We start from the raw sequence: 18,527 nt of genomic DNA, 5'->3' as shown, positions 1-18,527 counted from the left end.
GTTTTGTTTTGGTTTTTTTTCCCCTGGGGAAGAGGCGGGAAGGGAAAGGGCTGTAATGCGGAGCGGGAGCCGGCAGAGGGAACTGCCAGGCCAGGAGGAGGCCAAGACCTGCCGAAGGACCTCTCCTGCTTCGACCCTAAAGCTGAGCTGGGGGAGATGGGGATGGGGGGGAGCAGAGACGATACTGGAGGGAAAAAAATGGAGAAATGAGTCTGGAAAATTCACCGTATTGATGGGATCAAAGGGAAGGCAGCCACGGGTCTGGAGGAGGAGGTCAGCTCAAGAGGACGCCAGAGACGGGGAGCGGCCACGCCAGCCAGAGGAATCCCAAGAGAGTAAATTCGACGGCTTTGCCGGGCGTGAGGCAGTGGTGGGGACGCAGAAAGCAGAGAAACCCCTCGCTCTACGGAGGGAGAAATGAAGTGTGGCCGAAAGTCCAGCCTGCCCAAGCAGCGACGTGGGCGAAGCCTGAAGGTGGGGATCCCGAGGATGGAGGAAGGTGACGTGTTCAAGAGTGACAGAGGACGGTGAAGAAGGAGGGATCATGGGCACGTTCGGTTTGGGATTATTTTCCAGTTGAAAAGCAGGAAAAATTAATAACCGGGAACACACAGCAGGGCTGTCACAGCACCAGGCTCCAAAAAACATCCTAAGGGGGAAAAAAATATCTCCCAACGACTTGAAGAGGGCAGCATAAGCAAGGAAACCATCCGAAAATGCCGCTTTTTGTTTGGGCAGAGGGATTATTTCAGGCTGGCTTAAAAGGGCAGATGTTTGAGACTGAAATAAGAGGCAGATCCATGCACAGCAAAAGCTGCGCGAGCAGAGGCGATGGCAAAGAAGCTGCGTTGAGGATTCACTTGATCAGGGACGTAGCCACCTACGGGGGAAAAAACCTGAGGACGACTCTACCGCCCACCTCAGAGGAGCGACCCACAAAGATGCTCTGAGATCTGAACACGAGAGCGGCCGCATTCGCAAGAAGCCACCCTAAATGCTCCTCCTCTCTTGCTTCAGCCTAAATAAAAAGATTAAGAAATTTATCTTTAAAAAAACCCCTGAGAAATGAGCGTTATCAAGTAATAAAGTGATTTTGTAGGTTTGTTTTTTTTTTTTTTGAAATGAGTTACTTTGAGGTTATCTGCCCGCCCTGGACAGTGCCTGGAAGGTGAGCTGCTGAAGCAGAAAAAGGATTTTAATGTATTTTGAGTTGGTGACGTTAAACTAAGGATGTTAAAACCAACTATTCCTATCGTGCGGCCAGCCGGACGCAAGTTACAGCACCGTTTGCAGCGCCGGATTCATCCACAGCAACTTTACTCTAATCTGAAGAAAACAGAAATACTTAAATTCTGCTTTTAGAAGACAGGCGAGGTTTCGGATGCCCAAGCAGCAAAACCAAACCGGTACGGTCGCGTTGGACCGCAGCACGCGCAAGGAGAAGGCGGTGCAGGTGTGAGCATGGATTATCGAGTGAATTTAACCCTAAACCCTCTTTCTGCTCTGATAACCGGACTGTATCACCGCTGCTCCGCTCCCCACACTAGCCAGCTAACTAGGTGTGCACGCGTACTCCAAAATCAGTGTGATTTGGCGGGTGAGAAGCAAAAGCGGCTTATAAAAATTTAGCAGAAAAAGCATCACGCCTGAAAAGGCACTAAAAATGAAGAGATCTGCATTTATTCCTGCTTCGGAGTGAGACGATCCGCTCCCCGGGGGTTATCGGGAAGCGATCAGTAAGTACGAACCCAATACGATCTACATCGTCCTCCGCTTTTGGGCTGAACGTCTCCCTCCTGTAAATCTCCTGTTCTTCACAGCCGTCCCCTGCGGGACTCGCCCCGAAGCACCAAGCCCCGCAGCCTAAAGTCAACTTTGCGACCCTTCACAGCATGCGAAAGCTGCGTTTTAAAGCAAAAATAAAGCCGTGGGTTTCTTCTGCGGGCGCGCAGGAGGAGGGAAGGGCTGGAATTTGGTTTGTAAAGGTGAACGCAAGCCCCAAAATCCAAGACAGGGGTGGTATTGCAGGAAAAGTGCAGAGCTATGAAACATAAAAGTGAAATTCGTGGTTAAATTCCATCATTATGGATCCCACCCCAGGATATATTATCTAGAAATAGCCTGGAAAAGGCAGCTAGGCTGGAAAATCCAGCAGCTGAAAAGAATAACTAGCAAATTTGTGGTGGCCAGCACTCCCTTTAATTCTGACCCTGCTGAGCCAGGGGACGGGGATCAACGCGTGCAGCGACCGTCCCATGCCTTAAGCGCACAAAAGGGAAGGGAGAGAGGCGACGTTAACAGCTAACGGCGCATCGAACGCTTCCTAACCTCCAAATTCTCGGTTTAGACTTAATTTGTGATGTTTTAGTCTGGGTTAGTTGACGTTTCCGGTGAACGCTGTTGGGAAAATGCAGCGGCTTCCTCCTAACCTGAGACACGGCTGTTCAGCTGACGGTATTAAAATGAAGCCTGGAGCCTTCCGTATGTCCAGCCCACCACGTGCTGCTCCCTGCGGGAAGAGATTTCCAACAAATCGACCTTGCGACTTAAAGTTTCATCTGAAAATCCCCAAGAAGCGGTTTGCTTCCAGCTCCCGTACTGTTAAGCGTTACTTTTGTTCGTATACGTACAGAGCGATGAATACGGGAGAGGACTGAAGAGTGGCGTTTGCTCCTCGAGACCTGCTTGCTGTGGGTTTAAAATGATGTTTAAATCCCAGCTCAAAGAGTTTCTCTCTCCGATTCTCCTTCGTACAGCTCCCACCGCCCTCGATTTCAGGAGCCGCATCTCGAAGCCGCAACCTGGGCCAGAAAACCCACGCGAGGGGAGAATCCCCACCCCAAATTCACGCAGCGGGGGGGATAAAATCAATTTTCCCCATACCTAAAGCTCAACGGCGGCACAAGGCTGACGCGTCACGTCCACGAGCGCCTTCGCCTCCCGCATCCTCCCGCGCGCTACCAGCGAGCTGCTCAAAAGTCCCGGGGAATAAACGAGCGAGAGGGTCAGCGCATCCTCCTTTTCCTAGGGAGCGGGCTGGGAAACCTCCCAGAGAGAGAGAAACAAGGCAAAGGGGCTGTCCGTCTGTCCGTCCGTCCCAGGCTGACAGCAACAAAGACCTGCGTATGCGCTATAAAGAATCCCCATAAAACATTCCCGGAGATGGACTGGCGCGTGCCTGTTTTCCCCTCGAGTCCCCGTTACGCTTTAAAGAGATGTTAATTATCCCCATTAACGCGTGGAAACGGGGACCGGATTCCTCCAGGATCACGCGGACTGAAGAATTCCCGCTTCCACCCGGGTGCCGATGATGGTTTAACGATGGGAAAGTTGGAAAGACCCAAACCAGGAAAGGTTTTTGCTATCAAGGTATTTACACATGAGCAGCGGGGATTAATTAGTTGGAAAATAAGGGGGTGGCGGTGTGTCTGTACCGGAAAACACTCGATTTTTAGTAGGATAAAGGAAAAATAGAGCCCTCAAATGGCTGCAAAGGAAAAGCCTTGCGGATGGAGGCGGGAAAGCGAGGTAAGAAAAGAAATGAGGGCTCTGCAGAATAAGACAAGATCCACAAAATTTTCTCAAGGAGGAAAATATAAAATGAGCTTTTTTTGCTCCCAAGCCACTGATCTATTTAAAAAAACCCAACCAACCACACTTCCTATAAGGGAAAAAAAAGGTACAAGGCGGTTTCTGATTATTTTCATAAAAGGTGGTTATGTTTTTATTAAAAGAGAAGATGAAAAGAGATAGTCGAGTTCCCCTCTTGCCATTTTAGGTGTGAACAAGCACCAAGGTGGCGGCTGTTCCCCTAATCCAGGTTTCAACCCTTTTTATCTCGGTGTTTTCCAAGTCCAGGCTTGGTTTTGCTGTAGGACACACAAAGCCGTCAGCAGGAATGACCTGCACGTGGGCTCCTGCAAGAACCACACCATCCAAAATATCTTTTATTAGTTAAGAGACCAAACACCCGTCGTCATTAATAACATTTCGGAATAGATTGGAAAAACCAAAGGAGGAAGGCGCAGAGCCTGACCTCGTTCCACGACGCTCACGCGGAGACCGTGATGGAGACCGAGGATAACTTCTGATCGGCAATTTGCTCCCTCTCCCCCGTCGCTGCGATTATTTTTTGGGGAAAATAAAGCCGTGGGGTGTTGTAGCGCAGACGGATTCATTTTCTGAAAGTCTGGGGACTTTCACGCAACATGCAGTGGGATGCGAAGGAAAAAAAAAAAATCCACCTTTTGCATCAAAGCTGCTCTTGGAGGGAATTTATGCCGTATTAATTGACTATTACAGGGTTTAGCTGCTGGGATTATACAGCAGCATCTAAGTCTCTCTTAAAAAAAAGAGGCATTCAGGAACGTTTCTACGGTGCTGTGGATTTTCAAGCAGGCCAGACCTCTTCTGTAGCCATCCTACACGCCATCGAGTTAAACAAGACCGATTTACCCAAGACATCTAGTCCCCAGATTCCCGGACACTGGGGTGAAGAAGATCCTTTTCTCCTGCCCGGTACCCGCAACGCAAGACCAGGCACTTCCGAAACATCCACGGTGACGTTAAAAGGTGCTGGGTGCTGCAGTGCATTCATCGAATCTGCAGGACAGCGTCTCCATCCTAGCTCCATCATAGACCAGACTTTGGCCGAGGAGAAGTGTTTCACCCTAAATTTGACATCCACATCTAGCGGGGTTGAGGTTTTTTTAGTGTGATTCATCCAAAAAAAGAGACGCCCCCAGTGACGCGAACAGCGGTGTATAAAAAGAGAGAGAAATCCCCCCTCGGTATCTCCCTTTACATATTCAGAAATAGAAAGAGATGCTGCTGTTTAAATACTCATGAATAAATATGTAAACTTTACTCTTCCCTTAAACTCTGCCTTCTTTTTTTATTCTCTTTCCACTTTGCTCTCCTGGCCACAGGGCTCCAGCTCTCCTTCCCCTCACAATTTCAGAGTTATTTCTTCTTGAAACTGTTTAATGAAACAGCCCAAAAATTCCAAGCTTGGATACGGAATCTTTAAAAACTAAAATATCTCTAGTATCACATGAGATCCAAAGGTCGAGCCGTCGGGCGCCTACCACGAACCCTTCCACGAGTGGGACGGGACGCAGGGCCCCCGCAGACCTTGACGCTATCGCCGTTTAGCAGCGATTTCTGCAAGAAACGGGACGTTTCACCCCATGAAATCCGAGGTCAAAGGCTCGAGCTCGTCCGTAGTGTGACCGCATTTTCACCCAGCTCTTACAGAAACTCCCTCTGCCCAGTCGAGCGACTGCTCGGCTTCGTATTTTCTTTCTTTATCGCTACGGCACCTGCTGGTGCAGTTTCCAGCACAGAAATTACTTTGCTGCTGCTGTAAATGAATTTATTGACATCTAGAGGAAGAGAATTTTCAACCCTTACCCCCATGGCGTGGCTTCCCCCCTCCGAGCTCTTTGCATTTTGATTTCCGCTTTATTTTTTAACCGTTCCCTGCAGAAACGGGACCGTGAAATCCTCACTTCGCAGCTTGTGGGGGGGATATTTGGTATCTGTTCTAACCCTTCGTGGTTCGATCGCACCTCGGCTCGTGGTTGAAGTCGTGTTCACCGCTCCGTTTTAACGACGCAATCTATGTCAGCGGGGAAGAGCAAAGGGGATTTATTTTTCCATCTGACCGATTTTGGCAGCCGGGGAGCGCGGGCATTCACGCCACGGGCCAGGCGGCATTGTCTGGATCTGGTCCAAGCCTCGCGCCGTTATCAGCATCCCTAATCCTCGCTCCCGTGCCGACGGGGACGCTGACCTCCGCAGCAACCTCCACCTCTATCCGTGCGGATGTTATCCCGGCGCTTCCTCGCTCCTTTTCCTGCCCCACGGGCTGCGTTCGGGGAGAGCTTCGGAGTCAGACGTTGAATTCTGCGATCGCTTGGGTCCGCTCTGTGCCCTAAATACAGCAGGTTTCCACGCCAGAAGAGTTTTATTTATTCCTGTGTCCTAAACCACGGGGTTCCCTCTGCTTTTCAGGACGTCTACGCAGCTAGGACAGCAAGAAAAACATCTGCATTTACATTTATTTCATTGTCCCCCCTATTTTTTGTGGGGAGCAGCTATTTCTAGGCTCGTTTTTCCATGGCTCAAAGGAAAAAAAGATATTAAAGTGGAATCCGAGCAGTTTTACACCTGAGATAAGAGCCAAAATAGCCACAGACCCGCACGTTTTTGCACAACTCCCACCTGCTTAACAAGCCGCAAAACCATCTACGCCGTAAAGATTTTGCCATATTTCAAAGAGCAGAGAGTAATCAACTTTTATTGATTACTATCTTACAATATTATTACAAAACCATTGATTACAAAGTTAGGCTGGACATATTAAGGAGCAGGAGACATCCAGAGGTGGTTTTATGCAGCGTTAAGGTTTTATACGTCATTTTACCGCAGACGTTCAAGGACGACGGGTGTATAAGCCGGCACATAAATTAGTTGAAACTTCAAGTAGCTGGCAGTTGGTTCAGCCTCCCAGGTTTCAGGCAGTTTTTGAGCCACAGAAAATTCTCGGTGAATATTTTATCGGTTTTTCTCCCCCGGCTGAGCACAGTTTATATTTTAGTTTACAACTCAAACAGATCTTGTTTGCACCCACGTGCAGTTTCCAGGATAACTCCGGGAAAGATCCGTTTCTGCTGAAAAACGAATGAACCCAGAACCCAGGAAACATTTGCGAAGGGTGATTTGTACCAGAACTACTCGCTATCACACGTTAAGCCAGACTTAACTGATGGAGAGCCACCGCTTTAACCCTAAACTGTCCCCATCCAGTGGGATCAACAGAGACGTCCCCAGCACCACTGAGCGACAGGTCCTCTGTCCAAGATCTAGAGGTGAATTTAAGGTCCCCACCACCACTCTGTGATGCCGTCCAAGTCCAGGCCTGCCCAACCTCCTGTAAGCTTGACAGCACGTCTTCACCTGCGAGGTCCGCGGTGGAGCAGGTTGTCCACCCCGCAAGCCCACGGAGGTCCGCGGTGGAGCAGGTTGTCCACCCCGCAAGCCCACGGAGGTCCGCGGTGGAGCAGGTTGTCCACCCCGCAAGCCCACGGAGGTCCGCGGTGGAGCAGGTTGTCCACCCCGCAAGCCCACGGAGGTCCGCGGTGGAGCAGATGCCCACCGTGCAGCCTGTGGAGGACCCCACGCCAGAGCACATGGATGTGCCCGAAGGAGCCTGTGACCCTGTGGAGAAGAGCCCACGCTGGAGCAGGTCTTCTGGCCCCACAGGGGACCCACATTGGAGCAGTCTGTTCCTGAAGGGCTGCAGCCCATGGGAAGGAGCCACGCTGGAGAAGTTTGTGGAGGACTGTCTCCCGGGGAGGGACCCCACACTGGAGCAGGGGAAGAGCGGGAGGAGGAAGGAGCAGCAGAGACGACGTGTGATGAACCGCCAGCAACCCCCATCCCCGTCCCCCTGGAGGGGAGGAGCTGGAGAAATCGGGAGGGAAGTTGAGCCCAGGAAGAAGGGAAGGGTGGGGGGAAGGGGTGTTAAGATTTGGTTTTATTTCTCATTAGCCTTCTCTGACCTTTGATTGGCAATAAATTAATTTAATTTCCCCAAGTTGTGTCTGTTTTGCCCGTGATGGTAATTGCCGAGTCATCTCCCTGTCCTTAGCTTGACCCACGAGCCTTTCGTCGTATTTTCTTCTCTCCCCTGTCCAGTTGAGGAAGGGAGTGATGGAGCAGCTGGGTGGGCACCCAGCATCCAGCCACGGTCAACCTACCACAACCCTACAGCGTCCCCATCCAAGTGGGATCAACGGAGACGTCCCCAGCACCACCGAGTGACAGGTCCTCTGTCCAACAGCCCAAGATCTAGAGGTGTGAACTTAAGGTCCCCCACCACCACCCTCTGACACCGTCCAAGCTTGGCACCGTGTCCTCACCTGCCGGCACATCCCAAACCGCCACTGGCTCCCGTTACGGCAGACGGACGGTGCCAAAGGATACAGATTCGCACATCGGCGCGTCTTGCCGTAGCTGCCCCGTGAGTAAAGTCCAAACTAGTTGGCTGCCGGTTATCTTCATAGTTAAGGCAAGTCTGAGCCTTCCCCCAAATACCTGTTTCAAGACATCGTTATCCCAAACTCAATTCCATCGCTCCCCAGAGTACCCAGCGCACCAATGGAGAAGACGGCAGAACCTGGGTGGAGGTGACTACACAACTCCCACAAGTTGTTAAAGAGAAGTTTATCTATTCTAAGTCAGAGAAATGACTTTTTTTAACCCATTCTACTATCGGTTTTCAACCACAGTGCCAAATTTCAGCATCCTATAGGTACGACTCAAACGTGAGGCTATTTCCACCCTTGCAATTTCAGAACAATAAAGATTTAATGCCCACTCACTACTCCAGCCTAATACTTGCAAGAACTGCTCCTTTCCCGGAAAGATGAAGGGTTTTTTCTCCCCCCAATTTTGCTTCTTGCTGTCCACTAACAAAAAAATCCTCCAAGATCAAGGCATTCCTAGAGCGGCTGGGTATTTAAAATATGGCCTTTCCCACCCGAGACTTCAGAACACCGATCGCTCATTGCGTCTGGGCTATGTCTGTAACCATACACACCTTGGAGATTATTATTATTGGAGATAAGTAGTTATTGGAGAGAATAAATCTCCAATCTTGCCAAAATATTCAGATGTCACAAAGCCAACCAAGTACTTTTAAAGCTGAAGCCATGAAAAAACAGGAGTTGTGTATTTGGGGTGATTCCCCCATTTATTATCAAACTTTTTAGGGCAAACTACCAGAAACAAAACACGCTTAGAAGAGCAAATTCTGGGTAAAGACACCAAAAAACCATCACATTGTGTGTCCTATTTTCCCGAGCTGGCTGGAATACAAACCCCCAGGCGAAGGCAGCTCTGCACAGTGCTGTCTGATGAGCGTCTGAGATGGAAGCAAGCTCCCAAAAACACCCAACCAAGCAAAAAGTGGCCAAATTTGGACCGGTGGCAGCTGGGGGAGACCACCGGGACTCACTCAAAGCATTGGCCGAGGGGGTATGGGAGACGTAGCTATACGTGAACGTGAAGGGGAGCAAAAAAACTTGGGTCTGATATTCTTAAATACCGGAGAAATAAGCCAAGATAGAGAAAACTCCAAATTATTTCATGTGTGTGAAGCTTCTCCCTGACCTTGTGCTCTCACCTCAGCTCTCCGCTGTTTCTGCATCTTATTTTCCCTGCTGGAGTCAGCTCCCTTCATAAAGTGGATTTAAATTTGGCGTTTAATGAAGTATCAGGACAATCGAGTTTGATTCAGCCTTAACGAAGCTCCCGCTCCATTCCGAATCCCCACAACGGGATGAAGGCTCCTACAACCCAGTCTACTCATTCACACTGGCAAAAAATCGGTAAATCTGGCAAATCCAGGGACGTCTTCGCTGCAGCTTGTACGAGATTTACTCAACCCAAAGCACTTGAAGGCAATGAGTGCCGCTCATCCCCGGCTGTAATTAATTCCTGCAGTCCTGCTTTACATGACCTTCTCTCCCGTGACGCCCCCAAAAGAGACATTACTGCCCCAAAATGCTGGAAATAAGCCGCACCCTGTAAATCGTGCACTTAGCGGCACAGGAGTAAAATTCAGGATAATTACCTGAAATCAGAGTTGACCCTTCGAGGTGTTCGGTTCTTCCTCACCCGCTGAATCCTCTGACCTTCATTTTCGAAGCTACTATTGAAAGAAGGATCTGTAAGGAAAAGAAACGCATGTTAGTTCAGAATTACGGCGGTCAAAAACCATCGTGCACTTTTATCCTTTGCCTTTTTGTTCTCCAGATTCCTATTTTTATTTGTAGGTAACAATACGTATGAGTCGGAAAACCAGGAACCCTCAGTGATGAAAAGCATCGCAACGCAGATGTGGATGGGTGAAGGGATCCAAGACAACGGTCCAGACCATCACCCGAAGTGTGCACGCTTTGGAATTTAAATATACCGAGAAAAATGATTTAATTTGAGCTAACCATTTAATGTGAGCTCTCTTTCTGAGAGCTCCAATAAGCACAGGTCCATTCCCCTGGGTTAAGCTTTCCCCAAACAAGAAAAAAAATAACCTGTAGATTACTCAAAAAGGTCTTTCCAGCCCGGAAAGTCCTGTAAGCCGGTTCCAAGACCTAGGTTTAACCCAACGCCTGGGACTGCCGCCCAGCTTTAGACATCTCAAAGCCTGGCTTAACAGGTTACAAGAGGTCTCGAACCCATCCGCAGCCCGAACGCAAGAACAGCACGAGCTCACGCTCCGTCTTTCCACAGAAATTACCTAAAAAAGCACCAAATACGAGATTTAAGCTTCTACCGCAGAGGTGATCTCTAGGAAGATGACCGTAACCCCAACCAACATCTTTTTAACATCGCTTGCGCTCCTGAAATACCCACCACACCTCCAGAGCCAACTTGCCGTATATTAGAGCCAATAAATAAATCAAACTATTTTAAAAAATGTATTTTAATTTCATTTTCAGGGGCAGAACAGGCCAGAAAGGATAGGGGAGGTGCAACACTTCCTCCCCCAACAAAAGGAATTCAGCACATAGTAACGCATACAAAACCCAAAAGGCCAAAGAAGGACCGGCTTAACAGCCCCGACTAACTTTAGGCTTAGCCCTAGCAAGCAGGCATGGAGAATTTAGCTAAAGCAAAGCAAGACTCACCTGCCCCTGGGGCGAGAAGGTTGAAAGTGATGGCTGGAGGTCTCCTGCTCACAGCAGGACTGACTTCAGAAGTTCAAACAGGTTGCTCAGGGCTTTGTCACACCACAGCAATTACTGCCAGGTTTTAATTGACATTTTAGTGCTGGTTTTTCAGAGGTTTAGCTGATCTTTTGAGTGCCATACTCACAGTTTGCTGCCGGTTAGGCTTCCTAACAAAACCCACCCCCAGAGGGAGGTGGACACCAAAGCAGCTCGGAGGATAAAACACGGAGGATAAAACACGGAGGATAAAACACGGAGGATAAAACACGGAGGATAAAACACGGAGGATAAAACACGGACCAAACCCTGCACCCAAGCTAAATGAGCTCATTAAATACTCACACCACTATTTCTTCTCAGAGACGACCTAGCAGCTCCCCGCAGGCAGGTAAATCCACCGAAAGCTTGAAACACCCGGCGGCGTTGCGTCTTTCTGCCTACCTACGTTTGCTGATACAACTCGTGGTCCGTTCCGGCCGTTTCTGGTCGTTTTTAGTGATTATAAACCTAAAAACCCACTAATTCCGTTAGCATTGCTGCTTCACAAGTATCTCCATTCACAGACCTGCTTCGTGAATGCCAGAAGTTACAATTATATCACTAACCACGCTTGCCTGATAACATAAAACAGATTAAATCTCAAATACGGGTTGTTTTTTTTCTTGCAAGTTTTTTTTTTTTTTTCCAGCTAGTGACAGCCACAGCCTTGAACAGATGCAGAAGGGACTTGTTTTCCTCTCTGGTTCCCAAAGATCAAACTCAAGAAGCTTGAAGGAAGAGGCCATTTGCTTAAAAAACTTTTTCTTTTTTTTTTTAAGAACATAATTAATGCCTGCATGTTCAGACGCTTTTACATTTCCTTGGGGGGGGGGGGAAATAACTCCGCCAAGCAACTCTTCCTTCAGCAGAATTCACCAGTTTTCTACAAAAACGCTCCCACAGCAAAGTATTGAAATAAATAAATCGATACTTTGTCTTCCAAAAATCTACACGATTCAACCGCTGGGACACCAGTAATTTAAGTTTTCAGACTCATTTAACGAAGTTCTTTCTCCAGCTTCCTCTGTTCGGTTAAGACCTCCAAGAACAACACGCACTTACAGGAGGAAGACGCCAGATCTCCTCGTCAGGTTTGCAACTACAAAAACAAACTAAAAATCGGTGATTTAAAAGGTTTACGGTACCAATTTTTGCTGGTTTTGGCCCCTAATCAGGATAAATCTGAATGAGCAGGTACCGTTTACAGGCTGGCAATCACATTAACTTGGGGGGGGGGGGGGGAAGTCTCAGTCCTGATAAATTCACACATTTAAGTCAAGACTTGAAGAGTACAGGGTAGAAGGGATGTCACAAAAACTCCAGAAACAGGGAAAATAAGGATTTTTTTTTTTCCCCCCAAAAGCAAGGCTAAGACCAAGAAAACACTGCAATACTAGCAAACAACTCACGCAGTATCTGAAAATAGAGTGCCGTTACGCCAAGGGTTGTATTAAAGCTAGAACAACCACCTTATAATGAATTATCCCTTCACTGAAAAGCCTGGGAGAACAACTGGAATACGTTTACTCCGATTTACCTGGAAAGTCAGAGGCAAAATTAGGATTTAGCAGGTACTTTGCTTCAAGAAAGTGGGTTTTAACTCAAAAAGACTGGCATTTGTAATTTCATTGTTCTTAAATGACAAAGTTTTCCTACAAATTCACTTTTTCCATCAGATCCTGACTTTTTGATACAGAATGAGCAAAATCCAAGGTATCGTACAAAACCCCTCGTCGCCTGCTCTTCAGCAAGAGGCATTTGGCTATTAAAAACAAATCACAAAACTCGGCATTTTTGCGTTTGCTGAAGGAGAAGAACATCCATTCTGCAGCATCCCAGGATTTCAGGGGACGGTTTCTCTCCCAACTAAACCGACCGCACGGCGCAGACCTCTAATTTCTGCAAGAGCGAAGACTAACGACGTTTGCCAAACGAGTTACGGCCATTCCCGACGCTCTGATACACCAGAAAAATCCGATTGTATTTAATCACCTCCACGATCAACCAACATACACGAGATTTTATACTCGAAGCGAGTACATAAGCATAACGCGATTAACCTTAACCTTTAGAGGGGCACAGCTTTACTAAACAAAATTATTTTACTGATGTTTTAAGCATTCTTACATTTTCCACTAAAATTCACCCCTCGGCCCCTCCTAAGACTCCCCCAAATTTTCCAGCAGCGTGCTTGCTAACACGGAACCTGCTAATATCGGCCCTAGAAATCATATAAGTGCTTCTCCTCACCTGGAAGCTCCTATTTCAAGGCAATTTCATTCCTATAAATCCGTCGAGGTCCCATCTATGTTCCCCTAATGAGGTAAAACATCTGGGAGAAGGCGAGCACTCACCCAGCACGGAGAAGAGCGTCAAATTCTCATAGGAAAGCAAAAAAACCCCCCAACCTTTGCAGATACTCCAAGGTGATAAATATGGTAGCAAAAAGGCAGATTTAGGAATCACCAAGGCTTGCTGCTCCCTCTGCAGAGCAGGGAAGGTCTTGGGTCTCTCCCACTGATGTCTCCACCTCCCACGTCCATTCTGGGACAGCTCTCCAAGCTCCACGGCCCCCCCAAGACCCTCTGTACCTCTCAGGTTTGGGTCAAGCTCAGAAGACTCCCCGTTTCAAGATTTCTACACTCTTTCTTCACTTCTGGAGCGTCCTGAACTTCTCACCGTGTCACCGAAAAGGCTTTAAGAGAAGCAGGAGACCCACAAAAAGACGTTGTCTTCCAGCTAGTGCATCATGTCCACCCTGGAGACCGTCCTTTACCTCTCCACTTTAAGTCTCTTCTCCATTTAAGTGACCAAACGATCATCAGCCAAGAGGAGGTCACCACCAAGGGATATCCCAGGCTTCAACATCTCACCTCCATGGGACAGATGAGCTCCGGCTCGATGCACAAGGCCACCCCACTCCACGCCCACCAGAAAAACTGACACCAAGAGCAGGTATCTCGCCAAAAACACTTATTTTGTCCGAGGAATCTTATCTCCATGAAGGCAAACGAAGGCTGTGCTCTGCAGGGTTCATCCAGCTCCGGAACAAAAAGAATTCAGTTGAAAACAGTCACAAGACTCAATATTTTCCACGTGCTGCAGCTGGATTTTGCTCACCCCAAGCCACCACTAACACAAAAGCGATGCTCTACCACCAAGATCCCCCGCTAGGATTTCAAAATACATATAAATTAGCATTAAAACCTCAGTTTCCCAGCAAATTGGGTGGGGAAAACCCACCCAAAACAAGCCCAGAAGGAAGAACCGTCAGTATACACATCCAAGAAAATATGCATCTCAATTTACAAAAATCATCACAAATTTCAAGGTCGTGGCAGGTCCAAATATTTGTGCGAGGACAGAAAACCGCTCCAGGAAGCGCCACATAGCCCGGTGGTCACCGATTTCTTCTGGCAAGCACCCTCTGATTTTCTAAGACCCGCGACAGGCCCGTGCAGCTCCGCCACCAGACAGCAGAAAGCCGCGTTTCAGTTCCATGTGTACATACGTACCTCTTCTATACGTTTTCTCGGCTTGCAGTCACACGCTTTATCTTCCGAGACTCGGCGCTGGCATCGGGGTATCTCAACCCTCCAGATCTGAATTAATTCACGCACCTAACGAGCCTCATTCCAGAGGCTCAGACACTTCCAAACCAGATTTTTTCTATTAACGAATGCTTCCCAACTTCTCGCATGTAGCCTTTTTTTATCCCCCTCTTAATAGTTGTGGTTTATATTCCAAGCACCATTTCTTTCGACTTTAGCACTCCTTTAATAACGCCCCAAGTTTGACACTCGAATGAGAAGCAGCGACTGAGCGACCCTTGATCCAAGAGCCCTTCCCCACACCGCAAAACAAAGGAGAGGAAAATATTGAATTTAATCCACGAATTGAATTTGAATACTTCAGTACAAGCGGTTTGTCTGCAGTCGCTGCTGAATTGGTCCTGGATACCGACTGAATGAGAAGAGTTGGCTTCAGGGAAAATAAAACCCAATTTTGCTCAATATACCACTTTTTGCTCCTTTTTTTTTTTTTTGTTTTACTCCATGACCAGGCTGCTCCGTACTGAAAACGGCCACCGCACCGATAAAGATACAAGCGTGCGCCATCCAACTGCACAAACTGAAAGCAGCCTTATCTCTCCAGTTGCTTTCATAAACCCCATAAACACCAACCCAGAAGCGATGTAGAAGGAAACGGGGAGGATTTAACTAAAGACATCGCTGTCGCAGTCCAGGACAGCCGCTCTCATGCTGTTTTGTGGTCAGAGAAACAAAACCCAAGCACTTTTGGTACCTGATTCACCCAGATCTCTGAATTTCCACATCAGCATTCAAAGCCAAGGGCGGCCGCAACCCTGGATGCGATCCCAGGAACGTTATTTTGATGATCCAAGGTCCGAGTCCGCACGTTGGCTGTTGCTTACCAAAGGCTGCGCGGGCAGCCTGGGCTGAAGCTGAGGATAAGGCTTTTCTTAGGAAAAGCTAGCAAAACAGCAGATAATAAAATAAAATAGGGAGTTACCAGTGTTTTGGATACTGGGCGAGGTTTTCCTCCTCCTTACCCTAATCTCAGACTCCTCCCGCGTTCCACAGAGCTTTCTCACACACCAGCACTAAACACTTTCTAAGCCCTGAAATAAATCCGTGCCTGGATGAAGCCTAAACAGGAGTAAACGTGCACCAAATTGCGCCTATAATTTCTGTCCTGTAACCCTCAGACCTGCGTAATATCCAATAGCTGCCAAAAAACCTCGTTGCAGGCAAGGCAATACTCCAGCGTCAGCCCCAAATACCACGCAGTCTTTTTATTTTAGGGTCAAACCCACTATTTTCTACAGCAGGAGAATATTAATACCGCTGCAAGAGTTGCTCTGATTTTAAAGCAAAATAAAAATGTAGAAAAATCAGCTGTTTTAACAAAACCAACAGGAAACGAGGACAAACATGACCAGGTTGTTTGCCCGCCAAACTGGTTTGCTTCTCGGAGTGGAGGATTTCTGATATTTAAAGGAGGGGAGGACAGGGATGAGCAATATCCCACAACCAGAGTCAGAGGTGAAGTTAAACCTGGTGTTAAAGCCGGCAGATCCTACTCAAAAATCAATGGTTTTGGTCATATAGGCAACGTAGTAGGTCATTATAGATTAAATAATAGGTACTTTAGTCCACGTCAGGCAAATATAGATATCCAATACACCATACAAGGCAAATCCAATATACAAAGCCAAGAGTTTTGTTTAAAATAAGTGAGAAACACCATGTAAAATACATTTTCATTAAGTACTTTGCTTAAATTTCTCCTGCTTTTAGTACTCCGTAATTTCCTCTATACCCTAAAGGTAAATTCCGAGTTGAATCTGCACATCGCCTAGCCCCGGTACCCGATTTTGCCCACTTTTCCAGCGAGTTACACACAGATACTTGAAATTTGTTGCAGAAGAGACTAAATTTCTCATTCTTGAGACGAATGGAAGAAACTTCACCCCATCCCATCTGGCAGAAGCATAATTTAAAATTAATAACGTAGATTTAATAGAGATTAAACTGCTTAAATGCGCTAGGTCCGAGATTTAATTCAGGTCAGCAGCCGGCTACATGCTGCAAGCACGCGTTAGCACTCCAGTAGCCCGGAAAGAGTTTTCCAAGAAGGCCAATTTAGCCTCAAATCCTTTAATTAGCGGTCAGAGAAGCGGAGTATCCCGCTACAAACAGAGATCTGCAGATTCAAAGCGCTATTAAGCCACAGGGATGGAAGAACGTTGCAGGGTGTTTCCTGGCCAGGAGCTGCAGGTCGATGGGGTTTTACCTTGAGAATTAAGCAATTTGTAACTGAAAAGGGTTTGTGTCCCCGAAGTTGTCATCCCCCAACCCAAATCAGACACCAAATCCCTCCGAGCACCCTCGTTATTGAATTTGTTTTAGTATCGCGGCTACCGAAGAACTCCAAAAATAGCAAAAGCTTATCTAAGATCAGTTCAGGGCCTCAAGCAATCGGACTCGGATCTTCAAAGGGCACGAGGCTCGACCGCAAAGTGGAAGTCCCAAATAGATCTCAGGAAATTTCTGATGAACGAGCAAACAGAGCAATTAAAAAGCAAAGCCAACGCATCTTAAATATTGAGCCTTTACTCCTCCGAGCAGCTCAGGGCACCCAGAGTCCCGCATGTGTTTGTATTTTAAGGGCGCTTACGCCAGCGGCACCCACCCTTGGCAATGAGCTTCAACCCAGAGCTCGGCCACGGGGTCTTTCAAAGCCACCTGAAAGCAACTTGACTCCTCGTGCTTTCCCAAAACTGGGATTTTATCCTGCGTACGGTCATGCTGCACCTCGGAAACGTGTTCTGGCCTCACGATACGAGGCTCAGAGTCCGAAACGACTCAACTGCGATGTCAACTCTTTTCTTTCAAGGATTAAGAAGCTAAAACGAAGCTGTGAAAGGAAAACCAGATGCAAATACTCAGAAGTATTGTGTCAAAAAAACAGAGAGGTGGTTTTATATTCAAATTTCTGTCTGGTCAAGAGACTCTCAGTCTAACTGATCCCAGAAATTAGCCGTTTCCTTTCTCTTAACTGCAGAGACAGCCTTGAAAGACCTGAAAAATCACAAGTTTAGAAAGTATTGGCAGCTGCTAGTTTTGTTATTAGAACAAGCCTCATACAGAGCCGTTAGAGGAGCGGGACTTCCTCCTCCTTCCCTCCCTCGGCGTGCTCACCCATGACCAGAAGTTATCTTTAGCGCAAGGCTGCAAACAGAAAAGGCAATTTTTACTCTGTTAATTGATAATTTGGTACCAACAAGTCTCAGAGTTGAGCGTACGAAGGCACCACATTTTATAAACCATGTAAAAATTAACTCAAGAGTTTATAGCCAAAGCAAATCGATACGAACCTCAGTTATCCAGGAGGGCAGACATTTCGTGCAGCAAGAGGCTGCGGTGCCGATAGCGTGACTAACTCCCGGACAAGTTGGGCGACGTAACATGGAGAGCACGTTTCTACTCCCACTTAAATTAAAAAGGGAACGAGCGACTCGGTGGAGAAGAAAACCCGGTGATCCAATTCAGGGTCTGAGCGCCCCAAGCGCAAGGGCGGTTCGAGGAGAGCTGGGGCCGCAAGACAGCTCCAAGCTCCTCGCAAATTAAATGGGGATGTTTAGAAAGTCATCAGGCTAACGAGCAACCCAAACTCCCTTGTGAATCACTCCGCCGCTGATTATAAAATAAACTTTCTCCGGCGAGGTGGGGAAGGACACGTCCTCCTGGGTATGCTCAGAGTTGCAGGAAGATTACTGGGCGCTGAGATGTTCCTGCTAATCCTTACCACGGAGCAAATGACTCGTTTCAGCCTAAATTAGCTCGTAGGTGAGGTCAGACAACTCTGATGTTGCGTGGCAAAAGCCCCGAGCTCAGTTTAACTGTGCTGAAGAACATCAGAAACCTCCCCTGATCAAGCTCAGGTCTTGCAAGTCTTGGTTCAACCACAGCAACCACTCCACGGAGCAGCCTGATCTTCCAACTGCCCGAACAAACACCGGGAATATTCCAGGGTGGAATACTGAGGCAGTTTTGGGTTCATAAAGCCATTTCTTAATGGCGTGGAACAAGTCAACGGGCTTCTGAAGACCCACCCAGCAGGTGAGAAAGGCCATCCCCATCCCGGTGATAAGAGATAGGGAGAGAGGAGGAGGAGGAGTGGTTGTATGGGAGCACATCAAACATCTGCTATCCCACCTCCAGT

At 47.7% G+C, this 18,527-nt stretch overlaps 1 protein-coding gene across 6 annotated transcripts in view; it reads right to left on the bottom strand.

The window, feature by feature from the left end:
* Positions 1–18,527, bottom strand: part of BRD4 (bromodomain containing 4) — an 84,546-nt gene that overhangs the window by 52,888 nt on the left and 13,131 nt on the right. For 4 of the 6 annotated variants that reach the window (XM_072848354.1, XM_072848349.1, XM_072848353.1 and 1 more), the window contains exon 2: positions 9,641–9,734. The gene's annotated coding sequence lies outside the window, so the exon portion shown is untranslated. Of the gene's footprint in view, positions 1–7,925; positions 8,101–9,640; positions 9,735–18,527 lie in introns of all 6 variants that reach the window. The other 2 variants (XM_072848351.1, XM_072848352.1) reach the window with 1 other exon arrangement.

The sequence above is a fragment of the Ciconia boyciana genome, chromosome 31, assembly GCF_034638445.1.
Source record: "Ciconia boyciana chromosome 31, ASM3463844v1, whole genome shotgun sequence".
NCBI lineage: Eukaryota > Metazoa > Chordata > Aves > Ciconiiformes > Ciconiidae > Ciconia > Ciconia boyciana.
This window is presented reverse-complemented; position numbering and strand designations above follow the sequence as displayed.